At 47.3% G+C, this 27,535-nt stretch overlaps 1 pseudogene; it reads right to left on the reverse strand.

Annotated features, from left to right (window-relative positions):
- Window positions 1-27,535, reverse strand: part of LOC148513904 (alpha-2,8-sialyltransferase 8E-like) — a 147,214-nt pseudogene that overhangs the window by 14,700 nt on the left and 104,979 nt on the right.

Below are 27,535 nucleotides of genomic sequence, written 5' to 3' on the forward strand. Positions count from 1 at the left end.
ATGTGTGCAGCCTGCATGTATCTCACTGATGTGTGTGCAGCCTGCGTGTATATCACTGATGTGTGTGCAGCCTGCGAGTATCTCACTGATGTGTGCAGCCTGCGAGTATATCACTGATGTGTGCAGCCTGCGTGTAAATCACTGATGTGTGTGCAGCCGGCGTGTATCTCACTGATGTGTGTGCAGCCTGCGTGTATCTCACTGATGTGTGTGCAGCCTGCGTGTATCTCACTGATGTGTGCAGCCTGCGTGTATATCACTGATGTGTGCAGCCTGCGTGTATATCACTGATGTGTGCATCCTGCGTGTATATCACTGATATGTGCAGCCTGCATGTATATCACTGATGTGTGCAGCCTGAATGTATCTAACTGATATGTGCAGCCTGCATGTATATCACTGATGTGTGCAGCCTGCGTGTATATCACTGATGTGTGCAGCCTGCATGGATATCACTGATGTGTGCAGGCTGCATGGATCTCACTGATGTGTGCAGCCTGCATGTATCTCACTGATGTGTGCAGCCTGCATGTATCTCACTGATGTGTGCAGCCTGCATGTATATCACTGATGTGTGCACCCTGCATGTATATCACTGATGTGTGCAGCCTGCATGTATATCACTGATGTGTGCAGCCTGCATGTATATCACTGTTGTGTGCAGCCTACATGTATATCACTGATGTGTGCAGCCTGCATGTATATCACTGATGTGTGCAGCCTGCATGTATATCACTGATGTGTGCAGCCTGCATGTATCTCACTGATGTGTGCAGCCTGCATGGATGTCACTGATGTGTGCAACCTGCATTTATATCACTGATGTGTGCAGCCTGCATGGATATCACTGATGTGTGCAATCTGCATGTATGTCTCTGATGTGTGCAGGCTACGTGTATATCACTGATGTGTGCAGGCTGCGTGTATATCACTGATGTGTGCAGCCTACGTGTATGTTACTGATGTGTGCAGCCTGCATGTATATCACTGATGTGTGCAGTCTGCGTATATGTCACTGATGTGTGCAACCTGCATGTATATCACTGAGGTGTGCAGCCTGCATGTATATCACTGAGGTGTGCAACCTGCATGTATATCACTGAGGTGTGCAGCCTGCGTGTATATCACTGAGGTGCGCAGCCTGCGTGTATATCACTGATGTGCGCAGCCTGCGTGTATCTCACTCATGTGCGCAGGCTGCGTCACTGATGTGTGCAGCCTGCATGTATATCACTGATGTGTGCAGCCTGCGTGGATATCACTGATGTGTGCAGGCTACGTGTATATCACTGATGTGTGCAGGCTGCGTGTATATCACTGATGTGTGCTGCCTACGTGTATGTCACTGATGTGTGCAGCCTGCATGTATATCACTGATGTGTGCAGTCTGCGTATATGTCACTGATGTGTGCAGCCTGCATGTATATCACTGATGTGTGCAACCTGCATGTATATCACTGAGGTGTGCAGCCTGCATGTATATCACTGATGTGTGCAGCCTGCGTGTATATCACTGATGTGTGCAGCCTGCATGTACCTCACTGATGTGCGCAGGCTGCATGTATCTCACTGATGTGCGCAGGCTGCGTGTATCTCACTGATGTGCTCAGCCTCCGTGTATATCACTGATGTGTTCAGCCTGCATGTATATCACTGATGTGTGCAACCTGCTTGTATATCATTGAGTTGTGAATCCTGCATGTATATCACTGATGTATGCATCCTGCATGTATATCACTGATGTGTGCAGCCTGCATGTATATCACTGATGTGTGTGCAGCCTGCATGTATCTCACTGATGTGTGTGCAGCCTGCATGTATCTCACTGATGTGTGCAGCCTGCATGTATCTCACTGATGTGTGTGTGCAGCCTGCATGTATATCACTGATGTGTGCAGCCTGCATGTATATCACTGATGTGTGCAGCCTGCATGTATATCACTGATGTGTGTGCAGCCTGCATGTATATCACTGATGTGTGTGCAGCCTGCATGTATATCACTGATGTGTGCATCCTGCATGTATATCACTGATGTGTGCATCCTGCATGTATATCACTGATGTGTGCATCCTGCATGTATATCACTGATGTGAGCATCCTGCATGTATATCACTGATGTGTGCAGCCTGCATGTATATCACTGATGTGTGTGCAGCCTGCATGTATCTCACTGATGTGTGTGCAGCCTGCATGTATCTCACTGATGTGTGCAGCCTGCATGTATCTCACTGATGTGTGCAGCCTGCATGTATCTCACTGATGTGTGTGCAGCCTGCATGTATATCACTGATGTGTGCATCCTGCATGTATATCACTGATGTGTGCATCCTGCATGTATATCACTGATGTGTGCAGCCTGCATGTATATCAATGATGTGTGTGCAGCCTGCATGTATCTCACTGATGTGTGCAGCCTGCATGTATCTCACTGATGTGTGCAGCCTACATGTATCTCACTGATGTGTGTGTGCAGCCTGCATGTATATCACTGATGAGTGCAGCCTGCATGTATATCACTGATGTGTGTGCAGCCTGCATGTATATCACTGATGTGTGTGCAGCCTGCATGTATATCACTGATGTGTGCATCCTGCATGTATATCACTGATGTGTGCATCCTGCAAGTATATCACTGATGTGTGCATCCTGCATGTATATCACTGATGTGTGCATCCTGCATGTATATCACTGATGTGTGCAGCCTGCATGTATATCACTGATGTGTGTGCAGCCTGCATGTATCTCACTGATGTGTGTGCAGCCTGCATGTATCTCACTGATGTGTGCAGCCTGCATGTATCTCACTGATGTGTGCAGCCTGCATGTATCTCACTGATGTGTGCAGCCTGCATGTATATCACTGATGTGTGCATCCTGCATGTATATCACTGATGTGTGCAGCCTGCATGTATATCACTGATGTGTGTGCAGCCTGCATGTATATCACTGATGTGTGCATCCTGCATGTATATCACTGATGTGTGCATCCTGCATGTATCTCACTGATGTGTGCAGCCTGCATGTATCTCACTGATGTGTGTGCAGCCTGCGTGTATATCACTGATGTGTGTGCAGCCTGCGAGTATCTCACTGATGTGTGCAGCCTGCGTGTATATCACTGATGTGTGCAGCCTGCGTGTAAATCACTGATGTGTGTGCAGCCGGCGTGTATATCACTGATGTGTGTGCAGCCTGCGTGTATCTCACTGATGTGTGTGCAGCCTGCGTGTATCTCACTGATGTGTGCAGCCTGCGTGTATATCACTGATGTGTGCATCCTGCGTGTATATCACTGATGTGTGCATCCTGCGTGTATATCACTGATGTGTGCAGCCTGCGTGTATATCACTGATGTGTGCAGCCTGAATGTATCTAACTGATGTGTGCAGCCTGCATGTATATCACTGATGTGTGCAGCCTGCGTGTATATCACTGATGTGTGCAGCCTGCGTGGATATCACTGATGTGTGCAGGCTGCATGTATCTCACTGATGTGTGCAGCCTGCATGTATCTCACTGATGTGTGTGCAGCCTGCGTGTATATCACTGATGTGTGTGCAGCCTGCGAGTATCTCACTGATGTGTGCAGCCTGCGTGTATATCACTGATGTGTGCAGCCTGCGTGTAAATCACTGATGTGTGTGCAGCCGGCGTGTATCTCACTGATGTGTGTGCAGCCTGCATGTATCTCACTGATGTGTGTGCAGCCTGCGTGTATCTCACTGATGTGTGCAGCCTGCGTGTATATCACTGATGTGTGCAGCCTGCGTGTATATCACTGATGTGTGCATCCTGCGTGTATATCACTGATATGTGCAGCCTGCATGTATATCACTGATGTGTGCAGCCTGAATGTATCTAACTGATATGTGCAGCCTGCATGTATATCACTGATGTGTGCAGCCTGCGTGTATATCACTGATGTGTGCAGCCTGCGTGGATATCACTGATGTGTGCAGGCTGCATGTATCTCACTGATGTGTGCAGCCTGCATGTATCTCACTGATGTGTGCAGCCTGCATGTATCTCACTGATGTGTGCAGCCTGCATGTATATCACTGATGTGTGCAGCCTGCATGTATATCACTGATGTGTGCAGCCTGCATGTATATCACTGATGTGTGCAGCCTACATGTATATCACTGATGTGTGCAGCCTGCATGTATATCACTGATGTGTGCAGCCTGCATGTATATCACTGATGTGTGCAACCTGCATGTATATCACTGATGTGTGCAGCCTGCATGTATCTCACTGATGTGTGCAGCCTGCATGGATATCACTGATGTGTGCAACCTGCATTTATATCACTGATGTGTGCAGCCTGCATGGATATCACTGATGTGTGCAACCTGCATGTATGTCTCTGATGTGTGCAGGCTACGTGTATATCACTGATGTGTGCAGGCTGCGTGTATATCACTGATGTGTGCAGCCTGCGTATATGTCACTGATGTGTGCAACCTGCATGTATATCACTGAGGTGTGCAGCCTGCATGTATATCACTGAGGTGTGCAACCTGCATGTATATCACTGAGGTGTGCAGCCTGCATGTATATCACTGAGGTGTGCAACCTGCATGTATATCACTGAGGTGTGCAGCCTGCGTGTATATCACTGATGTGTGCAGCCTGCGTGTATATCACTGATGTGTGCAGCCTGCGTGTATCTCACTCATGTGCGCAGGCTGCGTGTATCTCACTGATGTGCGCAGGCTGCGTGTATATCACTGATGTGCGCAGCCTGCGTGTATATCACTGATGTGTGCAACCTGCTTGTATATCACTGAGGTGTGCATCCTGCATGTATATCACTGATGTGTGCAGCCTGCATGTATATCACTGATGTGTGTGCAGCCTGCATGTATCTCACTGATGTGTGCAGCCTGCATGTATCTCACTGATGTGTGCAGCCTGCATGTATCTCACTGATGTGTGTGCAGCCTGCATGTAAATCACTGATGTGTGCATCCTGCATGTATATCACTGATGTGTGCAGCCTGTATGTATATCACTGATGTGTGTGTAGCCTGCATGTATATCACTGATGTGTGCAACCTGCATGTATATCACTGATGTGTGCATCCTGCATTTATATCACTGATGTGTGCAGCCTGCATGTATCTCACTGATGTGTGTGCAGCCTGCGTGTATATCACTGATGTGTGTGCAGCCTGCGTGTATCTCACTGATGTGTGCAGCCTGCATGTATATCAGTGATGTGTGCAGCCTGCATGTAAATCACTGATGTGTGTGCAGCCGGCATGTATCTAACTGATATGTGCACCCTGCATATATATCACTGATGTGTGCATCCTGCATGTATATCACTGATATGTGCAGCCTGCATGTATATCACTGATGTGTGCAGCCTGAATGTATCTAACTGATATGTGCAGCCTGCATGTATATCACTGATGTGTGCAGCCTGCATGTATATCACTGATGTGTGCAACCTGCATGTATATCACTGAGGTGTGCAGCCTGCATGTATATCACTGATGTGTGCAGCCTGCGTGTATATCACTGATGTGTGCAGCCTGCATGTACCTCACTGATGTGCGCAGGCTGCATGTATCTCACTGATGTGCGCAGGCTGCGTGTATCTCACTGATGTGCTCAGCCTCCGTGTATATCACTGATGTGTGCAGCCTGCATGTATATCACTGATGTGTGCAACCTGCTTGTATATCACTGAGTTGTGAATCCTGCATGTATATCACTGATGTATGCATCCTGCATGTATATCACTGATGTGTGCATCCTGCATGTATATCACTGATGTGTGCAGCCTGCATGTATATCACTGATGTGTGTGCAGCCTGCATGTATCTCACTGATGTGTGTGCAGCCTGCATGCATCTCACTGATGTGTGCAGCCTGCATGTATCTCACTGATGTGTGTGCAGCCTGCATGTATATCACTGATGTGTGCATCCTGCATGTATATCACTGATGTGTGCAGCCTGCATGTATATCACTGATGTGTGTGCAGCCTGCATGTATATCACTGATGTGTGCATCCTGCATGTATATCACTGATGTGTGCATCCTGCATTTATATCACTGATGTGTGCAGCCTGCATGTATATCACTGATGTGTGCAGCCTGCGTGGATATCACTGATGTGTGCAGGCTATGTGTATATCACTGATGTGTGCAGGCTGCATGTATATCACTGATGTGTGCAGCCTACGTGTATGTCACTGATGTGTGCAGCCTGCATGTATATCACTGATGTGTGCAGTCTGCGTATATGTCACTGATGTGTGCAACCTGCATGTATATCACTGAGGTGTGCAGCCTGCATGTATATCACTGATGTGTGCAACCTGCATGTATATCACTGAGGTGTGCAGCCTGCATGTATATCACTGATGTGTGCAGCCTGCATGTATCTCACTGATGTGCGAAGGCTGCATGTATCTCACTGATGTGCGCAGGCTGCGTGTATCTCACTGATGTGCTCAGCCTCCGTGTATATCACTGATGTGTGCAGCCTGCATGTATATCACTGATGTGTGCAACCTGCTTGTATATCACTGAGTTGTGAATCCTGCATGTATATCACTGATGTATGCATCCTGCATGTATATCACTGATGTGTGCATCCTGCATGTATATCACTGATGTGTGCAGCCTGCATGTATATCACTGATGTGTGTGCAGCCTGCATGTATCTCACTGATGTGTGTGCAGCCTGCATGTATCTCACTGATGTGTGCAGCCTGCATGTATCTCACTGATGTGTGCAGCCTGCATGTATCTCACTGATGTGTGTGCAGCCTGCATGTATATCACTGATGTGTGCATCCTGCATGTATATCACTGATGTGTGCAGCCTGCATGTAAATCACTGATGTGTGTGCAGCCGGCATGTATCTAACTGATATGTGCACCCTGCATGTATATCACTGATGTGTGCATCCTGCATGTATATCACTGATATGTGCAGCATGCATGTATATCACTGATGTGTGCAGCCTGAATGTATCTAACTGATATGTGCAGCCTGCATGTATCTAACTGATGTGTGCAGCCTGCGTGTATATCACTGATGTGTGCAGCCTGCGTGGATATCACTGATGTGTGCAGGCTGCGTGTATCTCACTGATGTGTGCAGCCTGCATGTATCTCACTGATGTGTGCAGCCTGCATGTATCTCACTGATGTGTGCAGCCTGCATGTATATCACTGATGTGTGCAGGCTGCATGTATCTCACTGATGTGTGCACCCTGCATGTATCTCACTGATGTGTGCAGCCTGCATGTATATCACTGATGTGTGCAGCCTGCATGTATATCACTGATGTGTGCAGCCTGCATGTATTTCACTGATGTGTGCAGCCTGCATGTATATCACTGATGTGTGCAACCTGCATGTATATCACTGATGTGTGCCGCCTGCATGTATCTCACTGATGTGTGCAGCCTGCATGGATATCACTGATGTGTGCAACCTGCATGTATATCACTGATGTGTGCAGCCTGCATGGATATCACTGATGTGTGCAACCTGCATGTATGTCACTGATGTGTGCAGGCTACGTGTATATCACTGATGTGTGCAGGCTGCATGTATATCACTGATGTGTGCAGCCTGCGTGTATGTCACTGATGTGTGCAGCCTGCATGTATATCACTGATGTGTGCAGCCTGCGTATATGTCACTGATGTGTGCAACCTGCATGTATATAACTGAGGTGTGCAGCCTGCATATATATCACTGATGTGTGCAACCTGCATGTATATCACTGAGGTGTGCAGCCTGCATGTATATGACTGATGTGTGCAGCCTGCGTGTCTATCACTGATGTGTGCAGCCTGCGTGTATCTCACTGATGTGTGCAGGCTGCATGTATATCACTGATGTGTGCAGGCTGCGTGTATCTCACTGATGTGCGCAGCCTCCGTGTATATCACTGATGTGTGCAGCCTGCATGTATATCACTGATGAGTGCAGGCTGCATGTATATCACTGATGTGTGCAGCCTGCATGTATATCACTGATGTGTGCAGCATGAATGTATCTCACTGATGTGTGCAACCTGCATGTAAATCACTGAGGTGTGCAGCCTGCATGTATATCACTGATGTGTGCAGCCTGCATGTATATCACTGATGTGTGCAGCCCCTACTTGCCTACCCTCCCGATTTGGTCGGGAGCCTCACGAAAATCGGGTGCCGCTCCCGACCTCCCGGGAAGGCAGGCAATCCTCCCGGCTGCCATCGACCCCTCCTATCTCCCCGTACTTACATGTAAAGCCCCAGCAGCGGGGGACGGCGGTGACGCGATTCACGTGGAATCGCGTCGTATTGGCCCCGCCCCCTGCTTCACTCTGCCTGTAATATAGGCAGTGTGTAGAGGGGGCGGGGCCAAAATGACGTAATTGCGTTGCACCGCCCCCCGCCCCTCCTGCAAACTCTCATCCACTGGCCGGCCCCGCCCTCATTTGTTGGCCACGCCCCCCAGTCATGCCGATGTGGCTGCTCCCTCCCGGAAGGGGCAGCCAGATTGTCGGCAAGTATGGTGCAGCCTGCATGTATCTCACTGATGTGTGCAACCTGCATGTATATCACTGAGGTCTGCAGCCTGCATGTATATCACTGATGTGTGCAGCCTGCATGGATATTACTGATGTGTGCAGCCTGCATGGATATCACTGATGTGTGCAGCCTGCATGGATATCACTGATGTGTGCAACCTGCATGTATGTCACTGATGTGTGCAGCCTGCATGGATATCACTGTTGTGTGCAGGCTGCATGTATCTCACTGACGAGTACTCAGAATCCCTCACCCTGAAAAAACAAATGTGTTTTTTTTTTTTACAAATGTTATAATGCCGCAATTCACGGGTCTATAGAGAGGGGGTGGAGCCTACTGATGCAAGCTGCCTTGCCCCACCCCCATCAACATCCTGCTGCAGTGAAAGTGTTTCTGTGAATATATATATATATATATATATATATATTAGGGTTGAGCGGGTTCGGATTTCTGAAATCCGAACCCCCCCGAGCCCCCCCGATCCGAGTCCGATCCGAGTCAGGCTCGACTTTTCCCGCCTGACTCAGATCTGAAATCGAGGCAAAACTTCATCATCCCGCCTTCCGAGTCTCGCGGGTTTTGGATCCTATATAAGGTACCCGCGTCGGCGCCATTTTCTCACTCGGCTGTGGACAGTGAAGAGGGAGGGAGGGAGTTAGGGCTGGCTGGGCAGTGTAGTGTAGTGTAGTGTAGTGCTGCTGTTGTCCACTACTTCAAAGTCCATAGGGGCTGGCTGTGTTGTGCTGTGCTGCTGTTGTTAATAGGGGCTGTGTCCACTACTTCAAAGTCCATAGGGGCTGGCTGGACTGTGTTGTGCAGTCAGTTCTCCATAGGGGCTGTGCCCACTCCAAAGTCCTGTGCAGTGTCCCAGTCCTAAAGGGGTGCTGTAGTGTTGTCCAGGGGGTGCTCTGTCCATCAGGGGTGCTCCCCCCAAGTGTTAAAAATAATATATTTTCTGTGTTTGTGAATTGTGTGCGCAGTAGCCGCACGTGCATCAACAAAGTAGTGCCAAGCGTGCGCCTGTGTCATAAGTAAAGGGCCGGCTGGCTTGACCGTTAAAGGGTGCTGTAACCCCCAAAGTACACTCCAGTCCAAACCAAAAAAAAATATATTTTCTGTGTTTGTGAATTGAGTGAGCAGTAGCCGCAAGTGCATCAACAAAGTAATGCCAAGCGTGCGCATGTGTCATAAGTAAAGGGCCGGCTGGCTTGATCGTTAAAGGGTGCTGTAACCCCCAAAGTACTCTCCAAACCAGAAAATATATATTTTCTGTGTTTGTGAATTGTGTGCGCAGTAGCCGCACGTGCATCAACAAAGTAGTGCCAAGCGTGCGCCTGTGTCATAAGTAAAGGGCCGGTTGGCTTCACCGTTAAAGGGTGCTGTAACCCCCAAAGTACACTCCAGTCCAAACCAAAAAAAAATTATTTTCTGTGTTTGTGAATTGTGTGCGCAGTAGCCGCACGTGCATCAACAAAGTAGTGCCAAGCGTGCGCCTGTGTCATAAGTAAAGGGCCGGCTGGCTTGACCGTTAAAGGGTGCTGTAACCCCCAAAGTACACTCCAGTCCAAACCAAAAAAAAAATTATTTTCTGTGTTTGTGAATTGTGTGCGCAGTAGCCGCACGTGCATCAACAAAGTAGTGCCAAGCGTGCGCCTGTGTCATAAGTAAAGGGCCGGCTGGCTTGACCGTTAAAGGGTGCTGTAACCCCCAAAGTACACTCCAGTCCAAACCAAAAAAAAAATTATTTTCTGTGTTTGTGAATTGTGTGCGCAGTAGCCGCACGTGCATCAACAAAGTAGTGCCAAGCGTGCGCCTGTGTCATAAGTAAAGGGCCGGCTGGCTTGACCATTAAAGGGTGCTGTAACCCCCAAAGTACATTCCAGTCCAAACCAAAAAAAAAAATATTTTCTGTGTTTGTGAATTGAGTGAGCAGTAGCCGCAAGTGCATCAACAAAGTAGTGCCAAGCGTGCGCATGTGTCATAAGTAAAGGGCCGGCTGGCTTGATCGTTAAAGGGTGCTGTAACCCCCAAAGTACTCTCCAAACCAAAAAATATATATTTTCTGTGTTTGTGAATTGTGTGCGCAGTAGCCGCACGTGCATCAACAAAGTAGTGCCAAGCGTGCGCCTGTGTCTTAAGTAAAGGGCCAGCTGGCTTGACCGTTAAAGGGTGCTGTAACCCCCAAAGTACACTCCAGTCCAAACCAAAAAAAAATAATTTTCTGTGTTTGTGAATTGTGTGCGCAGTAGCCGCACGTGCATCAACAAAGTAGTGCCAAGCGTGCGCCTGTGTCATAAGTAAAGGGCCGGCTGGCTTGACCGTTAAAGGGTGCTGTAACCCCCAAAGTACACTCCAGTCCAAACCAAAAAAAAATTATTTTCTGTGTTTGTGAATTGTGTGCGCAGTAGCCGCACGTGCATCAACAAAGTAGTGCCAAGCGTGCGCCTGTGTCATAACTAAAAGGGCCGGCTGGCTTGACCGTTAAAGGGTGCTGTAAACCCCAAAGTACACTCCAGTCCAAACCAAAAAAAAATATATTTTCTGTGTTTGTGAATTGTGTGCGCAGTCGCTGCACGTGCATCAACAAAGTAGTGCCAAGCGTGCGCCTGTGTCATAAGTAAAGGGCCGGCTGGCTTGACCGTTAAAGGGTGCTGTAACCCCCAAAGTACACTCCAGTCCAAACCAAAAAAAGTTATTTTCTGTGTTTGTGAATTGTGTGCGCAGTAGCCGCACGTGCATCAACAAAGTAGTGCCAAGCGTGCGCCTGTGTCATAAGTAAAGGGCCGGTTGGCTTGATCGTTAAAGGGTGCTGTTACCCCCAAAGTACTCTCCAAACCAAAAAATATATATTTTCTGTGTTTGTGAATTGTGTGCGCAGTAGCCGCACGTGCATCAACAAAGTAGTGCCAAGCGTGCGCCAGTGTCATAAGTAAAGGGCCGGCTGGCTTGACCGTTAAAGGGTGCTGTAACCCCCAAAATACACTCCATTCCAAACCAAAAAAAAAATTATTTTCTGTGTTTGTGAATTGTGTGCGCAGTAGCCACACGTGCATCAGCAAAGTAGTACCAAGTGTGCGCCTGTGTCATAAGTAAAGGGCCAGCTGGCTCATTTCTTAAAGGCTGGTGTATCCCACAAAGTGCACTACTCTCCAGCAAAAATAAAAAATATTTTCTGTGTTTAGCCGCACGTATATATCAAATCGATATAACATAAATGGAGGACCAAACTTTCTCCGATAAAAATAAAATAGAGAAAGATCAAGAACCACTTCCTCCTAGTGCTGAAGCTGCTGCCACTAGTCATGACATAGACGATAACATGCCATCAACGTCGTCTGCCAAGGCCGATGCCCAATGTCATAATAGAGGGCACATACAATCCCAAATGACAAAGTTCAGGAAAATGACCTTGAAAAAAACTTTTAAATCATCTGAAGAGAATCGTAAACTTGCCAATATGTCATTTACGACACAGAGTGGCAAGGAACGGCTAAGGTCGATCCCTAGTATGTTCATGACTAGTGGTTCAGCTTCACATGACGATGGAAGCCCTCCTCCCACTAAAAAAATCAAAAGAGTTAAGCTGGCAAAAGCACAGCGAAGAACTGTGCTTTCTAAGAAGATATCACAAATCCCCAAGGAGAGTCCAAGTGTGGTGGTGGTTGCGATGCCTGACCTTCCCAGCACTGGATGGGAAGAGGTGGCTCTTTCCACCATTTGCACACCCCCTGCAAGTGCTGAAAGGAGCACCCACAGTCGACTTACTGATATGCAAATTGAAGATGTCACTGTTGAAGTACAACAGGATGAGGATACTGGTGTAGCTGGCGCTGAGGAGGAAGTTGGCGAGGAGGATTCTGATGGTGATGTGGTTTGTTTAAATCAGGCTCCGGGGGAGACAGTTGTTGTCCGTGGGATGAAAAAGCCCATCACGGTCATGCCTGGGCAGAAGACCAAACATTCCACCTCTTTGGTCTGGCAATATTTCTATCCAAATCCGGACAACAACTGTCTTGCCATATGTACCTTATGTAAAGGTGGAATAAGTAGGGGTAGGGACGATAACCACCTAGGAACATCCTCCCTTATACGGCACCTGCAGCGCATTCATAATAAGTTACTGTCAAGTTCATAAACTTTGGCTAAGACCGTAAGCAGTCCAGGGACACCTAAATCCCATTGTCCTGTTGTATCCAAGTGCCTGCAAACCACACCGTCAACTCCCTCCTTGTCAATTTCCTCCTTAGTCAGGATCGGAAGTAGTCCTGCAGGCCATGTCACTGGCATGACTGACTCTCCTATCCGGGATTCCTCCGGAGGATCCTGCATTGCTACGCCTCCTGCTGCCGCTGCTGCTGTTGCTGCTGCTGGGAGTCGTTCATCATCCCAGAGAGGAAGTAGGAACACCACTACTTTTACTAAACAATTGACCCTCCAACAGTCCTTAGCGAGGAGGATGAAGTACGACAGCAGTCATCCTGAAGCAAAACGTATAACTGAGGCCTTGACTGCTATGTTGGTGTTAGACATGCATCCGGTATCCGCCATTAGTGCAGTGGGATTTAGACAATTGCTGGAGGTAGTGTGTCCCTGGTTCCAAATCCCGTCTAGATTCCACTTCACTAGGCAGGCGATACCGAGACTGTACAGAAACGTCAGGAAAAGTGTCCTCAGTGTACTGAAAAATGCCATTGTACCCAATGTCCACTTAACCACGGACATGTGGACAAGTGGAACAGGGCAGACAAAGGACTATATGACTGTGACAGCCCACTGGGTAGATATATCACCTTACGCAGCAACAGCAGCAGCGTCACCAGTAGCAGCATCTCAGAAACGCCAGCTCGTTCCAAGGCAGGCTATGCTGTGTATCACCGGTTTCAGTAAGAGGCACACCGCCAACAACCTCTTAGAGAAACTGAGGAAAATCATCGCCCAGTGGCTTTCCCCACTTAGACTCTCCTGGGGATTTGTGATATCTGACAACGCCACCAATATTGTGCGGGCATTACATCTGGGCAAATTCCAGCACGTCCCATGTTTTGCTCACACAATAAACTTGGTGGTGCAGAATTTTCTGAAAAGCGACAGGGGCGTGCAGGAGATGCTTTGGGTGGCCCGAAAAATTTCTGGCCACTTTCGCCATTCAGCGACTGCGTGCCGAAGACTGGAGCGCCAGCAAACACTCTTGAACCTGCCCCGCCATCACATGAAGCAAGAGGTTGTGGCGCGGTGGAACTCAACCCTCTATATGCTTCAGAGGATGGAGGAGCAGCAAAAGGCCATTCAAGCCTATACATCCACCTATGACATAGGCAAAGGAGGGGGTATGCACCTGACTCAAGCGCAGTGGAGAATGATTTCCATGTTGTGCAAGGTTCTCCAGCCCTTCGAACTTGCCACACGTGAAGTCAGTTCAGACACTGCCAGCTTGAGTCAGGTCATTCCCCTCATCAGGCTTTTGCAGAAGCAGCTGGAGAAAGTGAAGGAGGAGCTAAGACGGAGCGATTCCGCTCGGCATGTGGGACTTGTGGATGAAGCCCTTCATTTGCTTTGCCAGGATTCCAGGGTGGTCAATCTGTTGAAATCAGACCACCAAATTTTGGCCACCGTGCTCGATCCTAGGTTTAAAGCCTATGTGGTGTCTCTCTTTCCAGCCGACACAAGCCTGCAGAGGTGCAAAGACCTGCTGGTGAACACACTGTCAGCTGAAGCAGAACGTGACACGTCAACAGCTCCTTCTTCATTTTCTCCCGCAACTGGGGCTGCTAGGAAAAAACTTAGGTATCCTAAGCAACCCGCTGGCAGTGATGCAGGGCAGGCAGGACCAAGTTTGGACATCTGGTCCGGACTGAAGGACCTGGCAACAATTTCTCACATGTCTACTGTCACTGCATATGATACTGTCACCATTGACAGAATGGTGGAGGATTACATCGGTGACAGCATCCAAGTAGGCATGTCAGACAGTCCATACCTGTACTGGTAGGAAAAAGAGGCAATTTGGAGGCCCCGGTACAAACTGGCTCTATTTTACCCGAGTTGTCCCCCCTCCAGTGTGTACTCCGAAAGAGTGTTTAGTGCAGCCGGGAACCTTGTCAGCGAAAGGCGTAGGAGGTTGCTTCCACAGAATGTGGAGAAGATGATGTTCATCAAAATGAATTATCAACTCTTCCAGGGAGACCAGCCTCCAGAACGTACAGAGGGACCTGTGGTGGTGGATTCAAGTGGGGACGAGTTAATACTTTGTGAGGATGAGGATGTACACACTGAAGAGGGTGAGGAATCGGTGGATGAGGAGGATGAGGATGACATCTTGCCTCCGTAGAGCCAGTTTGTGCAGGGACACCTTAATTGCCAGCTTGTTTTGTGGGGGCCCAAACGAACCAATCATTTCAGCCACAGTTGTGTGGCAGACCCTGGCGCTGAAATGATTGGTTTGTTAAAGTGTGCATGTCCTGTTTATACAACATAAGGGTGGGTGGGAGGGCCCAAGGACAATTCCATCTTGCACCTCTTTTTTTTCTTTGCATTATGTACAGTTTGGGGCCTAGTTTTTCAAACTGCCATCCTGTCTGCCACCGCAGTATCACGCCTAGATGGGTCACATGTTTGTGCCGCCCACTCGTGTCGCTTAGCATAGTCATCCAGCTACCTCGGTGCAACCTTTTGGATATAAAAACACTATTGTGAGGTGTGAGGTGTTCAGAATAGACTGGAAATGAGTGGAAATGAAGGTTATTGAGGTTAATAATAGCATAGGAGCAGAAAAACCTACAAATTCTGTGATTTTAGCTGTTTTTATGCTTTTTTTCAAAAAAATACAGATCCAAAACACAAAACTCAGAACCCAAAACACGGAAGGGTGGTTTTGGCAAAACCAATCCAGATCCAAAACACGAAGAAAGATCCAGATTCAAAACCAAAACACAAAACACGAAAAGTGGCTGGTGCACACCCCTAATATATATATGCATGTACGTATGTGTGCTACAGACGGTGTAATGGTTAGCGTTACTGCCTCACAGCACTGAGGTCGTGGGTTCAATTCCCACCACGGCCCTAACTGTGCGGAGTTTGTATATTCTCCCTGTGCTTGCGTGGGTTTCCCCCAGGTGCTCCGGTGTCCTCCCACACTCCAAAAAAATACACTGGTAGGTTAATTGGCTCGCAGCAAAGAAAAAATAACCCTAGTGTGTTTGTGTGTGAGCATGTGTTAGGGAATATAGATTGTTAGCTCCACTGGGGCAGGGACTGATGTGAATGGCCAGAGATGTAAAGCGCTGTGGAATATGTGTGCGCTATATAAATAACTGGTAATAATAATAATAATATATATTTGTGTGTGTATGTGCATTTGTGTTTGTTCCTATGTAATATATATATATATATATATATATATATATATATATATATATATATGTATATGTGTGTGTGTGTGTGTAGTTCCTATGTAATATGTGTGTGCTATATATATATATATATATTATATATATATATTAGGGGTGACCGGGTTCGGATTTCTGAAATCCGAACCCCCCCGAGCCACCCCGATCCGAGTCCGATCCGAGTCAGGCTCGACTTTTCCCGCCTGACTCGGATCTGAAATCGAGGCAAAACGTCATCATCCCGCCTTCCGAGTCTCGCGGGTTTTGGATCCTATATAAGGTACCCGCGTCGGCGCCATTTTCTCACTCGGCTGTGGACAGTGAAGAGGGAGGGTGGGAGTTAGGGCGGTGTAGTGTAGTGTAGTGTAGTGCTGCTGTTGTCCACTACTTCAAAGTCCATAGGGGCTGGCTGTGTTGTGCTGTGCTGCTGTTGTTAATAGGGGCTGTGTCCACTACTTCAAAGTCCATAGGGGCTGGCTGGACTGTGTTGTGCAGTCAGTTCTCCATAGGGGCTGTGTCCACTCCAAAGTCCTGTGCAGTGTCCCAGTCCTAAAGGAGTGCTGTAGTGTTGTCCAGGGGGTGCTCTGTCCATCAGGGGTGCTCCCCCCAAGTGCTAAAAAAATAATATATTTTCTGTGTTTGTGAATTGTGTGCGCAGTAGCCGCACGTGCATCAACAAAGTAGTGCCAAGCGTGCGCCTGTGTCATAAGTAAAGGGCCGGCTGGCTTGACCGTTAAAGGGTGCTGTAACCCCCAAAGTACACTCCAGTCCAAACCAAAAAAAAAATTATTTTCTGTGTTTGTGAATTGTGTGCGCAGTAGCCGCACGTGCATCAACAAAGTAGTGCCAAGCGTGCGCCTGTGTCATAAGTAAAGGGCCGGCTGGCTTGACCGTTAAGGGTGCTGTAACCCCCGAAAGTACACTCCAGTCCAAACCAAAAAAAAAATTATTTTCTGTGTTTGTGAATTGTGTGCGCAGTAGCCGCACGTGCATCAACAAAGTAGTGCCAAGCGTGCGCCTGTGTCATAAGTAAAGGGCCGGCTGGCTTGACCGTTAAAGGGTGCTGTAACCCCCAAAGTACACTCCAGTCCAAACAAAAAAAAAAATTATTTTCTGTGTTTGTGAATTGTGTGCGCAGTAGCCGCACGTGCATCAACAAATTAGTGCCAAGCGTGCGCCTGTGTCATAAGTAAAGGGCCGGCTGGCTTGACCGTTAAAGGGTGCTGTAACCCCCGAAAGTACACTCCAGTCCAAACCAAAAAAAAATTATTTTCTGTGTTTGTGAATTGTGTGCGCAGTAGCCGCACGTGCATCAACAAAGTAGTGCCAAGCGTGCGCCTGTGTCATAAGTAAAGGGCCGGCTGGCTTGACCGTTAAAGGGTGCTGTAACCCCCGAAAGTACACTCCAGTCCAAACCAAAAAAAAATTATTTTCTGTGTTTGTGAATTGTGTGCGCAGTAGCCGCACGTGCATCAACAAAGTAGTGCCAAGCGTGCGCCTGTGTCATAAGTAAAGGGCCGGCTGGCTTGACCGTTAAAGAGTGCTGTAACCCCCAAAGTACACTCCAGTCCAAACCAAAAAAAAATTTATTTTCTGTGTTTGTGAATTGTGTGCGCAGTAGCCGCACGTGCATCAACAAAGTAGTGCCAAGCGTGCGCCTGTGTCATAAGTAAAGGGCCGGCTGGCTTGACCGTTAAAGGGTGCTGTAACCCCCGAAAGTACACTCCAGTCCAAACCAAAAAAAAATTATTTTCTGTGTTTGTGAATTGTGTGCGCAGTAGCCGCACGTGCATCAACAAAGTAGTGCCAAGCGTGCGCCTGTGTCATAAGTAAAGGGCCGGCTGGCTTGACCGTTAAAGGGTGCTGTAACCCCCGAAAGTACACTCCAGTCCAAACCAAAAAAAAATTATTTTCTGTGTTTGTGAATTGTGTGCGCAGTAGCCGCACGTGCATCAACAAAGTAGTGCCAAGCGTGCGCCTGTGTCATAAGTAAAGGGCCGGCTGGCTTGACCGTTAAAGGGTGCTGTAACCCCCGAAAGTACACTCAAGTCCAAATCAAAAAAAAAAATATTTTCTGTGTTTGTGAATTGTGTGCGCAGTAGCCGCACGTGCATCAACAAAGTAGTGCCAAGCGTGCGCCTGTGTCATAAGTGAAGGGCCGGCTGGCTTGACCGTTAAAGGGTGCTGTAACCCCCAAAGTACACTCCAGTCCAAACCAAAAAAAATATTATTTTCTGTGTTTGTGAATTGTGTGCGCAGTAGCCGCACGTGCATCAACAAAGTAGTGCCAAGCGTGCGCCTGTGTCATAAGTAAAGGGCCGGCTGGCTTGACCGTTAAAGGGTGCTGTAACCCCCAAAGTACACTCCAGTCAAAACCAAAAAAAAAATTATTTTCTGTGTTTGTGAATTGTGTGCGCAGTAGCCGCACGTGCATCAACAAAGTAGTGCCAAGCGTGCGCCTGTGTCATAAGTAAAGGGCTGGCTGGCTTGACCGTTAAAGGGTGCTGTAACCCCCGAAAGTACACTCCAGTCCAAACCAAAAAAAAATTATTTTCTGTGTTTGTGAATTGTGTGCGCAGTAGCCGCACGTGCATCAACAAAGTAGTGCCAAGCGTGCGCCTGTGTCATAAGTAAAGGGCCGGCTGGCTTGACCGTTAAAGGGTGCTGTAACCCCCGAAAGTACACTCCAGTCCAAACCAAAAAAAAATTATTTTCTGTGTTTGTGAATTGTGTGCGCAGTAGCCGCACGTGCATCAACAAAGTAGTGCCAAGCGTGCGCCTGTGTCATAAGTAAAGGGCCGGCTGGCTTGACCGTTAAGGGTGCTGTAACCCCCGAAAGTACACTCCAGTCCAAACCAAAAAAAAATTATTTTCTGTGTTTGTGAATTGTGTGCGCAGTAGCCGCACGTGCATCAACAAAGTAGTGCCAAGAGTGCGCCTGTGTCATAAGTAAAGGGCCGGCTGGCTTGACCGTTAAAGGGTGCTGTAACCCACAAAGTACACTCCAGTCCAAACCAAAAAAAAAATTATTTTCTGTGTTTAGCCGCACGTATATATCAAATCGATATAACATAAATGGAGGACCAAACTTTCTCCGATAAAAATAAAATAGAGAAAGATCAAGAACCACTTCCTCCTAGTGCTGAAGCTGCTGCCACTAGTCATGACATAGACGATAACATGCCATCAACGTCGTCTGCCAAGGCCGATGCCCAATGTCATAGTAGAGGGCACATACAATCCCAAATGGCAAAGTTCAGGAAAATGACCTTGAAAAAGACATTTAAATCAGCTGAAGAGAAACGTAAACTTGCCAATATGCCATTTACGACACGGAGTGGCAAGGAACGGCTAAGTTCGATCCCTAGTATGTTCATGACTAGTGGTTCAGCTTCACAAGACGATGGAAGCCCTCCTCCCACTAAAAAAATCAAAAGAGTTAAGCTGGCAAAAGCACAGCGAAGAACTGTGCTTTCTAAGAAGATATCACAAATCCCCAAGGAGAGTCCAAGTGTGGTGGTGGTTGCGATGCCTGACCTTCCCAGCACTGGACGGGAAGAGGTGGCTCTTTCCACCATTTGCACGCCCCCTGCAAGTGCTGAAAGGAGCACCCACAGTCCACTTGCTGATATGCAAATTGAAGATGTCACTGTTGAAGTACAACAGGATGAGGATACTAGTGTAGCTGGCGCTGAGGAGGAAGTTGGCGAGGAGGATTCTGATGGTGATGTGGTTTGTTTAAATCAGGCTCCGTGGGAGACAGTTGTTGTCCATGGGATGAAAAAGCCCATCACGGTCATGCCTGGGCAGAAGACCAAAAATTCCACCTCTTTGGTCTGGCAATATTTGTATCCAAATCCGGACAACAACTGTCTTGCCATATGTACCATATGTAAAGGTGAAATAAGTAGGGGTAGGGACGTCAACCACCTAGGAACATCCTCCCTTATACGGCACCTGCAGCGCGTTCATAAAAAGTTACTGTCAAGTTCAGAAACTTTGGCTAAGACCGTAAGCAGTCCAGGGACACCTAAATCCCGTTGTCCTGTTGTATCCAAGCGCCTGCAAACCACACCGTCAACTCCCTCCTCGTCAATTTCCTCCTTAGTCAGGATCGGAAGTAGTCCTGCAGGCCATGTCACTGGCATGACTGACTCTCCTACCCGGGATTCCTCTGGAGGATCCTGCATTGCTACGCCTACTGCTGCCGCTGCTGCTGTTGCTGCTGCTGGGAGTCGTTCATCATCCCAGAGAGGAAGTAGGAACACCACTACTTTTACTAAACAATTGACCCTCCAACAGTCCTTAGCGAGGAGGATGAAGTACGACAGCAGTCATCCTGAAGCAAAACGTATAACTGAGGCCTTGACTGCTATGTTGGTGTTAGACGTGCGTCCGGTATCCGCCATTAATTAGTGCAGTGGGATTTAGACAATTGATGGAGGTAGTGTGTCCCCGGTTCCAAATCCCGTCTAGATTCCACTTCACTAGGCAGGCGATACCGAGACTGTACAGAAACGTCAGAAAAAGTGTACTCAGTGTCCTGAAAAATGCCGTTGTACACAATGTCCACTTAACCACGGACATGTGGACAAGTGGAACAGGGCAGACTAAGGACTATATGACTGTGACAGCCCACTGGGTAGATGTATCACCTTATGCAGCAACAGCAGCAGCGTCACCAGTAGCAGCATCTCAGAAACGCCAGCTCGTTACAAGGCAGGCTACGCTGTGTATCACCGGTTTCAGTAAGAGGCACACCGCCGACAACCTCTTAGAGAAACTGAGGGAAATCATCGCCCAGTGGCTTACCCCACTTAGACTCTCCTGGGGATTTGTGATATCTGACAACGCCACCAATATTGTGCGGGCATTACATCTGGGCAAATTCCAGCACGTCCCATGTTTTGCTCACACAATAAACTTGGTGGTGCAGAATTTTCTGAAAAGCGACAGGGGCGTGCAGGAGATGCTTTGGGTGGCCCGAAAAATTTCTGGCCACTTTCGCCATTCAGCGACTGCGTGCCGAAGACTGGAGCGCCAGCAAACACTCTTGAACCTGCCCCGCCATCACCTGAAGCAAGAGGTTGTGACGCGGTGGAACTCAACCCTCTATATGCTTCAGAGGATGGAGGAGCAGCAAAAGGCCATACAAGCCTATACATCCACCTATGACATAGGCAAAGGAGGGGGTATGCACCTGACTCAAGCGCAGTGGAGAATGATTTCCGTGTTGTGCAAGGTTCTCCAGCCCTTCGAACTTGCCACACGTGAAGTCAGTTCAGACACAGCCAGCTTGAGTCAGGTCATTCCCCTCATCAGGCTTTTGCAGAAGCAGCTGGAGAAAGTGAAGGAGGAGCTAAGACGGAGCGATTCCGCTCGGCATGTGGGACTTGTGGATGAAGCCCTTCATTCGCTTTGCCAGGATTCCAGGGTGGTCAATCTGTTGAAATCAGACCACTACATTTTGGCCACCGTGCTTGATCCTAGGTTTAAAGCCTATGTGGTGTCTCTCTTTCTGGCCGACACAAGCCTGCAGAGGTGCAAAGACCTGCTGGTGAACACACTGTCAGCTGAAGCAGAACGTGACACGTCAACGGCTCCTTCTTCATTTTCTCCCGCAACTGGGGCTGCCAGGAAAAAACTTAGGTATCCTAAGCAACCCGCTGGCGGTGATGCAGGGCAGGCAGGACCAAGTTTGGACATCTGGTCCGGACTGAAGGACCTGGCAACAATTTCTGACATGTCTACTGTCACTGCATATGATACTATCACCATTGACAGAATGGTGGAGGATTACATCGGTGACAGCATCCAAGTAGGCATGTCAGACAGTCCATACCTGTACTGGCAGGAAAAAGAGGCAATTTGGAGGCCCCTGTACAAGCTGGCTCTATTTTACCTGAGTTGCCCCCCCTCCAGTGTGTACTCCGAAAGAGTGTTTAGTGCAGCCGGGAACCTTGTCAGCGAAAGGCGTAGGAGGTTGCTTCCACAGAATGTGGAGAAGATGATGTTCATCAAAATGAATTATCAGCTCTTCCAGGGAGACCAGCCTCCAGAAGGTACAGAGGGACCTGTGGTGGTGGATTCAAGTGGGGACGAGTTAATACTTTGTGAGGATGAGGATGTACACACTGAAGAGGGTGAGGAATCGGTGGATGAGGAGGATGAGGATGACATCTTGCCTCCGTAGAGCCAGTTTGTGCAGGGACACATTAATTGCCAGCTTGTTTTGTGGGGGCCCAAACGAACCAATCATTTCAGCCACAGTTGTGTGGCAGACCCTGGCGCTGAAATGATTGATTTGTTAAAGTGTGCATGTCCTGTTTATACAACATAAGGGTGGGTGGGAGGGCCCAAGGACAATTCCATCTTGCACTTCTTTTTTTTCTTTGCATTATGTACAGTTTGGGGCCTAGTTTTTCTAACTGCCATCCTGTCTGCCACTGCAGTGTCACTCCTAGATGGGTCACGTGTTTGTGCCGCCCACTCGTGTCGCTTAGCATAGTCATCCAGCTACCTCGGTGCAACCTTTTGGACATGAAAACACTATTGTGAGGTGTGAGGTGTTCAGAATAGACTGGAAATGAGTGGAAATTAAGGTTATTGAGGTTAATAATAGCATAGGAGCAGAGAAACCAACAAATTCTGTGATTTTAGCTGTTTTTATGCTTTTTAAAAAAAAAATACAGATCCAAAACACAAAACCCAGAACCCAAAACACGGAAGGGTGGTTTTGGCAAAACCAATCCAGATCTAAAACACGAAGAAAGATCCAGATCCAAAACCAAAACACAAAACACGAAAAGTGGCCGGTGCACACCCCTAATATATATATATATATATATATATATATATAGCACACACATGTCCATATGGGTGGCACTATATATACAGACCGGCGGCACTCTGTGTAAAAACGACTAGGACTGCAGGTGGATTGTGATCAACGTTTCAATGTTATTCCATCATCATCAAGATAACTAATGACACAAACAAACACTTACTTATACCACCACCACTCCACCACGCCCACACATGACGTCACCAGCGCGACCCGTTGCCACAGCCACAAAGTGAAAATAAAAACATTTACATGGAGATTAATAAATAGAGAATTCATACATAATAATGCATAAACATATATATATATATATATTTATATATATATATATATATATCCTACATTAATGTGCAAATAGAAGCTATACTTGAATCCAAACCAGCCAAAAATATAATTTATAAAAAGATCTAATTTATAAAAGATCGTATCAAGTAATGGGATTCTGAATTATACGCTTATATAACAAGCGTACATAGGGTACGGGCAAAAGCCAATTGTTTTCTATTTTATCCAATTGTATCACGAGATACCACACTATTGGGCGCTTGTCCTTTCTTCTTTTTTACTTTATCCCTAGATTATACCGCCTAACCTAACGGTGACCAGGACTGAGCTGACACTTCTGATAAGAAGGATTCTAGTGTGAAATACTAATTTTTTGGGAATACGAAACCGGAATTAGGATCAAGCGCCACAGTTCTATTTTTTATCAATATATCTATCTATATCTATATATCTATATCTATATCTATATAAATTATATATTCATATACTGTATACATATATTCACATATACACTCACACATCTATGAATATACACATGCATATTTATTTTCAATACACATATGTGATCAGCCAGCCACATTGTGCTGATCAGCAGCAGCCTGGCAGGACTCTGAGTGGTCTCTTTGGAGAAGGGCAACTGCTTCTTCTCAGCGCGGACTGGTAAAGAGGTGGTACCTAAGTGATGTCATGCATTATGACGTCACTCGGCGCGGAGGAGGTGGCAAGACACACAGTGCATAAGTGGTGCAGGGAGGACTACAGAAGCCTTCCACCATGCCTGTCAAACTGTGTGTGTATTAGAAGAAGATGCTGGTGTTTGATCCCCTGTGGCCATGGGGTGGGATGGTCGCGACCTGCGGTTGAGGGGGGAGGAGGGGAGGATGGCGGGGCCTAGGGAGGCCACTGTCAGGCTGCTGTAACAGGAAAAAGAATTCCTGTCTACAGCAGTAGAGCTGCAATCTGTGGGCCTATTTTGATTGGCGGCTTGGAGCCGAAGCTCCACCCGCCCCATTGTTAATCCGGCCCTGCACGCGAGGCGGCACTCAGAGTCCATACAAAAGGTGATGGAAAGTTCTGTGATTTAGTCAATCAATCAAAACTTTCATCGACGTTTCAGGGCCACATGCCCCCTTGTGGCCCCAAAACATCGATGAGACTTATGAATGATTGAATAAATCACAGCAGTTTCCTTCACCTTTTGTATGGACTCTGAGTACCGTCTTGCGTGTGTGTGTGTATATATATATATATATATATATATACACACACACACATATATATATATATATATATATATATACACACACACAGAAACCCCCTCCTATGAAACCTGCATTTGCCCCTTGGCTACACAGCGTGAAGGGGTTGGCGTCTGGCTGTGTGTAAGGCACAGTAGGAGTCACCAAAGGGAGCAGTTGGGACTAAAAAGGGGTGTTGACAGAATAGAAGAGAGGAGGAGTCAGGGTTATTATCACTAAACCGCCCCCCCTCCCTAAGTGAAAGTCTAGATCTGCCACTGATTTGAAGCTGGTGAGACTGGTAGAAAGTCTGACTGGTACAGGCAGTGAGTTCCAGAGGAAGGTGACAGAGCAGGAGCAGTCTTGGAGGTGGACATAAGAGGAGCTAACAGGGTGGAGATGAGGCAGAGGTCAGTAGAAGAGTGCAGGCTGTGGGAAGGGTTGTGAATAGAACTTAACTTGGAGGTATAGAAGGGAGAAGAGTGATTAAAGACTTTAAATGCAAGGGTGAGGAGTTTGTTCTGAACTCTAAGGGGGTAGGGAACTAGATAAACCGGTTGCAGAGAGGAGAGTCTGACACTGAGGGCGGGATGTACTAAACGGAAAATGCGGTAAAAACCTCGTTTCGGGGTTTTACCGCATTTTTCTCATGTATTATCAGCTGGCAGCCGGGTCTCCGATGCGGAGGGTTACGCCTGCTTCTGCCGCATCGCGCTGCTATGAGGGATCCGATTGGATCCCTCCCAGCATGCCCCACGTCCGCCGCGTCACACTGCACATGCGTAGATGGACTTCCGGGGCATAAACCCAGAAGTCCACGGCAGAGAGCAGATCGCAAAGTACAGCTCTTATCAGAATAGCTGTCCTTTGCGCTACTGATCGCATATATTAGTACATATGTGATCAGTAGGAATGCGAGGCATGGCGGGATGTACTTCGCAAGGTTAGTACATCCCGCCCTGAGTGTTTAGAAAGTGAGATGAACAGCAGTGTTCAGGATTGATTGAAGAGGATAAAGGAGAGAATAGGGGAGGCCAGTGATGAGGAGATTACAGTAGCCAATGTGGGAGAGGATGAGTGCATGGATAATTGTTCTATCCTGACATTGAAACAGAAGTCAGCAATAACTGTTGCAACTTTATAAACTTACCTTCGGGAACATATCATATAGACTCTCTGTGACATTTTGCACTGTCTTATCTGCATCATGGTGAATTGCATGTCCGACTGGACTATTCTCCTGAGTCACAATCATTGAGTAGGATGCATTGCAACATTTTTTCAGCTGCTCCCTGGATTTTAAAATAAACTTAAATTAACAGCAGTTGTAAGTACAGATTATTTCCTCATACACCTATGCTAAATTTGCTGCTAATAAAAGATGCTTAAATTAGTGGAAGACTGAATTGGCTTAGGTTTTGTTGTTTAATTAATGGACCACTGGCAAAGTCATATTGGGACAGTGGCGGAACCTTTCCCTAAGAAAGATGAAGCAGAAGATGGAATCTTGGAGTCAGAATAGAGAGCTCAAGCCAAACCGCAAGAAGAAACTAGGATGAATTATTTTATTTCTTCAACTACTCAGTGCAGAGCACAGTGTCTAAGGCCCTCATTCAGAGCCGGACGCTCTGAGCAGAGCGCTCGCTCTGAATGAGGGCCGTCCTCCATAAAAATGGAGCGTCCTCCTGGACGCTCGTATAGCTGTGGGTCACCACCCACAGCACATACGAGCGTGCAGGATGATGGTCGCGATGGTCGTGACCATCGCGACCATCGCCAGTGCAACCAGAAGCCTGTGGTCGGGGTTTTTGACCACAAGCTCTGGAGTGATTTTGGCTCTATCAGAGCCAAAATCACTCCCACTGACATCACTAGCGATGTCAGTGGGGCCGGCTTCTGACGGTAGGCGTTCCCTTGGGTCCGCCTCCGTCTGGCAGGCACGCCCCCGGCACGCCCACCAAAGGGGGCGTGCTGTCAATCAACATCGACAGCACGCCCCCTTTGATCACACACAACGAGCGAAGGAAAGTCCTTTGCTCGTCGCGTCTGGCGCATGCGCATGACCGAGCTCCCTCCGTCGTGCGCATGAGCAGTGCACACCATCGACCCACTTGCGAGCGGACAGCCGCTTGCAAGTGGGTCTGAATGAGGCCCTAAGATGTTTAAAAGTGTTTGTTGAGCTGTCTCCTACTCCTCCTACCTCCTACCCAATGTTCCTAAGTTTTGATGGACAAAATCATTCATTCTAAGATTGAGGCTTTTGGAGAGGAATGAAAATAGTGAGGTTGATATAACTGTGATGTAGCTATACTGCATATGATAGGGACTTTGGTGTACATTAGCTTCACTAAATTTTCTATAATCCACACAACCCAACTTGCAGGATATCTTGATATGCAAAATGAGTCAATATTAATTTCCCATTGAGTGGTTGATGAAGCAATAGACTACATAATTCTACAGAAGTTAGTAAAGACTAAACAATGATATTTCCAAAGTTGTTGTAAATAGCCCAGTTATACTAGAAGCCTAAACAGGAAAGACAATTGTTCCCAATGATGAGATAATTACTAGATTTCAATATTACACTATTATTATTATTATTATTATTATTATTATTATTATTATTATTATCCTTTATTTATATGGCGCCACAAGTGTTCTGCAGCACCTTACATAGTACATAGAACTAATAGGTGAAGAAGAAACAAGTAACTTACAGTACATTACAGCGCAGGATAAGGACACGACTTATATACATTGCTGCAATAGCGATTATTACACTCACAATAAGCAGCCGGGAGTTGGCAGTCATGTGTTAGGTGCCCTAATGGGGAGTAAGGAGTAGAAGAAAATGTAAAGAGAAGCACATGAGGGAAGAGGTCCCTGCTCGTGAGAGCTTACATTCTAAAGGGGAGGGGCAGACAGACAGGGGTGACACAGAAGGGGAGGGGCAGACAGACAGGCGTGACACAGAAGGGGAAGATAGAGAGGAAAGAAGGGAGGAAAGACATATATTATAGATGGGATGAGTGTTTATTGTAGTGTATTATAAATCATGGCTCACAATGTTAACTGCATTTAACTCAGATATCCTGATTTATTAAACATTTAAATATTCACAAAGACAGCACATATTTACCATTGAAAAGTGAGCCATGGTATGCCATTTAGTGCAACAAACTCTACTTGATCTGCTAAGTGTGGTACTATGGGGAGCACATGGGTGAAT

Source organism: Taudactylus pleione, unplaced genomic scaffold (assembly GCF_031769625.1).
Source record: "Taudactylus pleione unplaced genomic scaffold, aTauple2 ptg000268l, whole genome shotgun sequence".
Lineage (NCBI taxonomy): Eukaryota > Metazoa > Chordata > Amphibia > Anura > Myobatrachidae > Taudactylus > Taudactylus pleione.